Source organism: Micromys minutus (assembly GCF_963924665.1).
Source record: "Micromys minutus genome assembly, chromosome: 9".
Classification (NCBI taxonomy): Eukaryota; Metazoa; Chordata; class Mammalia; order Rodentia; family Muridae; genus Micromys; species Micromys minutus.
In genome coordinates, this window is record NC_137978.1 from 58,790,545 (window position 1) to 58,794,990 (window position 4,446).

The following is a 4,446-nucleotide window of genomic DNA, read 5'->3' on the forward strand; positions in this document are numbered from 1 at the left end:
TGTGATCTTACTATACATCAGAGAATTCACAGGAGAGAAAAGCTACATATATACCAAATATGAAAAAAAAATGTTTTGGTGACAAAAGCTGTCTTGACAATTCATCTGAGAATCGATACAGGAGAGTAACCTTACAAATGCAGTGCATGTGACAAATGCTTTATCCAACAATGCGATCTTAGGTTTCGTCAGAGAATTCATACAGAAGAAATTCTTAAAAGTGTTGTAAATGTGATGAATGCTTTATCCTAAGGGTTAGACTGATAAGGTGTCAGAAAATTTATCCATGAGAACCTTAGAAATATTAGATATACATGATACCTCCATTTCCTACAATATCAGTGATAGATTACATATAGTAAAGAAACAGAGATTGAGTGAGACAATGTTCACCAATAAATATCTCCTTAAAATTCAATAGAGAATATTTACAGGAGAGAAAAGTTTTAAATGTATTGGAGGTGTGAATTCCTTTCTTTTGGCCTATGTTTTAGAAAGTAACAGAATACGTACACCCGATAATCTTAATGGATATAAAGTATGTAGAAATACCCATGACCTCATTTCAGGTTAGAGAAACTATATAAAAACATTTTGTGGTAGAAATATTTCTGCTGAGAAAAATGTGGCATATGTTTCAGTCAGAGTGTATATTTTGTAATACTTAAGGCTCCAAATTAGAGAACTTGTATGATTATAAAAAAGCTGTGAAAGCCTTCATTAATTTTTCAAATCTTAAGGAACATCAATTACTAATTTAAAGAGAAATTCTGAAAACATTACAATATAGAAAATATTTTATTAATTTTTTTCTGATTCTCCCTCAGATATTCGAAGATAAAGACAAGTGGGAAATCAGAAGAATATATTTTTTGTGTCCCACTTTCATGACAACAGAAATTACCAATTTTATATGAAAACAAAGCTCAACATACAAAATATAATTGTCAGCAATATATATAATTCCAATGATAAATTCAGACAAATTATACATTCAGAAGTGGATTTGACTCACTGAGGGCCAGGAACCACTTTTCTTTATACTATAAATAGGTTGCCAGATATAAAGTCTCCTTGAATAATCTAGAATTCATAATTCTTTTCAAAAGGTTGTTTTAGGAAATAACTGTTTATGAGTCCCTTGTGCTGTGGTAAACAACTGCTTTATTGTCCTGTAAATAAAATTGCTGGTTCAACAAGATTGACTTAATTGTTTCAATTTGCATTTAGGATACTATTAAGAATATATGCGCAACTTCCCAGGAAATGTGTTTCATAAAACATGGCATGAATATTTCTGCAAAGCTATAGCATAAACCATTCAGTAAGGATTTTGAATTGTTGGGTAATAATCCTTTGTGCCAAAAGTAGCCTTGTCATAGGCCTGCTTAAGATTATAGGAAAACATGTAATTTCACTGATCTTAGAACTCAGAAAACATGCATTCATCTCCAAGGTTAGTCTGTCCACATTATAATAATTTGAATTGTATGTCAGTGTTTAGCATCAGAAAAGTTAGACACAGTGTATTACAGATGTTGATTTATGTTATCTAAAACAGGGAAGATTTTGTTCAGTGTCCAGGCTTACTGAAACACCAACCTTTGAGCACACATTGAGAGACCTATTGATCCAGTTGCATATGTAGCTGAAGACACCAGTGTCTGGCATAAATGTTAAAAGAGGCAATTGGTCCAGATAGGGTATGTTTTTCCAGTGTAGGGGAATGCCAAGGCAATGGGGTGGAGTTGGGGGATTAGGAGGGAGTGTAGCTTTGTGAAGAAAAATGGAGTGTGAGGAGGCATGGGAGCAGGGGCATGGAAGGGATATCATCTTAAATGTAAATACAGAGTATCTCATAAAAAGAATGTGAAAAAGGCTGTAAACAGAACATAGTAGGGGCTTTCAGATCCTCAACAATTGGTCTGCTCTCTCTCTTGATTATGATGGAGAATGTGAGAAAAGTCAACAAGAAAATAAATGAAAACATCATATAATTCTTTCAGAGATATCCATTCAGACTGTGCCATTTTTTTCTGAATGGGTCTGAAGTCACTAATACCCCTGAATTGAACAAAACTGAAATAACACTCAGAACAAGCTATTCATTTGTACATATTACAGGTCATTATGATATCCTTCCTTTGTGCCTTTATAGTCCACTGTACCAAAAGGAACAAATTATATTTCTATTCTTCAATCTTTAATAGAATGCTAAAATTTTACACACATCAGAATTTAGATTCTAAAAAACTCAGCAACTTATTCTTAAGATATTATCTTCATCTTAATGTTTTGCTCCAGGAAATTGCAATGCTAGACTGGATAAGTTGTGTATCTAATACTTCACAATGGAAAGGCCCAGAAGATCGGGCCTTCACAAAATCACATCACAAATCCTATAAGATGGAAACTGGTGAGAGGGGCTCCAGCACATTTGAAAGGTTTTGTTCTTGCCGTTTTTCTTGTGCAAGACTTTAGGGTTGGAGTTGCTGCTGCTCAATTGGATGAATTAAATGCAATGTGTTTAATTGGGCCCCGAAGTAACAAGGGTCAGGTGGCAGCATTGAATCACCAGAGACATGGTGATGGTAGTTATCAGAATGGACAGTGTAGACAAAACAGTGTTTATAATGATATAGCCTGTAATGGCCAGCACAGGAGAGGTGAACTTTATAATGGCATGACTCACTCAGACCTTTGGTACTGGCTAATCAATATGGTGTTCCCAGGCATTAAATACATAGGAAGCCTACTGAATATCTGTTTACTCTGTATAAGCAAAAAAATTCTCAATCAATTTTTTTAAAAAGCCTTCATCAGATGGTGTCAAAAGGCAATCTCGGCCTGTGAATCAATTTCCTGACTTGAGCCAGTTTGCAGACCCAGAACCCCTTGAATGAGGGAATGTCCAGGTTCCCCTGAGGAAGGATCTTGATAAGACATCTAAAAGTTTTGCTGTTAGTATTTCTCCAGTTCATCCCCAGAATGCCCTCTGGTTTTCTACAAGGGTAACTGTGCACTGGGGGAAAGGAAATAATCAGAATTTCCTGGTGTCAATTGGATACTGGTTCTGAATTGACACTGATACAAGGAGATTCCAAGAAACATGGCCCTCCAGTCAAAGTAGGGGCTAATGGAAGACAGGTGATTAATGGAGTTTTAATTGATGTCAAACTCACAGTAGATCTAGTAGGTCCTCGAACACATCCTGTGGCCATTTCCCCAGGTCCAGAATGTATAATTGGGATAGATATACTCAGAAGTTGGCAGAATGTCACATTGGTCCCCTGACCTGTGGAGTTCTTGCTGTTAATATTAAAAAATATAAATTTTAAAAAATAGATAAAAAATGAGTCAACCTAATAAATTCTTGTGCTTTAATAGTTTACCTCTGTTATACATTATTCTTTCTGGGGTCTACATATCAATTCAGGACTAATTAACTAGAATTTTAAGGTATATGAGTAAAAGAGTATTTTTTATATTCACAAAATAGCTAAAGATGATTCCTAAATGTATATCACAATCACAAAGCATTCCTGGATCCATGTTTCAAGGAAAGTTTTTGAAAAGGAAAATATGAATTCCTTGGGAGAAGTCCGTAGCTGGGCAAAGACATGTCAGGAATTATGCTTAATGCTGAGCAGAATAGCTTTCAGAAGGTGAAAAGATAGCAAGCTATGTATTGTGAAAAAGAAAAAAATCTTGAAACTAAAAATAAGTTGCGAACCGTCTAACATATGCAGACAGATTTTGTAAAAACATCCTAAATTTATATCAATTCACAAAAGTAAATTTAAACTACCCTTCTAAAACAACAGAAAATATACAACCATGACCAATTATTTTCCTTTTGGGAAAGGGAAGAAATGCCTGAAGTTGTCAAACTCTTTTTTTTAAACAACTTTATTTTACAGATTTTAAGCATTTTTTTGCATAAAATTATACAATACATTTTTGTCAGTACTTTTTTTTTCAGATTTTAAAATAATTTTTACATAAAACTGTATGAATATATTTGTTAGTCAGTACTTGATTTTTTTAAAGGTTTGATAGTATGCAATGAGCATAAAGTACATGTAAAACAAAATGTAACGTGGAAATAGTCAAAGTTTTCTTGTTGTATAAAGATTTTTTTGTTTTGTTTTAGTTTGACTCATTTTTTATCTATTTTTTAAATAACAGGATTGTAAACACCATTACAATATTGCAATCATTCTTAAACACTAGACATACCACAGGAAGCTCCTTTCTTCAGACTTTTGAATCTTTGTTTCTTGCTTTAACATTAGAGATCTGGGGCGTTAACTTGTTACTGCAGCATAGTCTGACTTACCCTGACTAACACATGGGACATGAAAGTTAGGAAAAGCATTTTTACGGCTTCATGAGCAGAAGTCACAGGATAATACAATCCTCTAAGATAAAAAAAAAAAAAAAAAA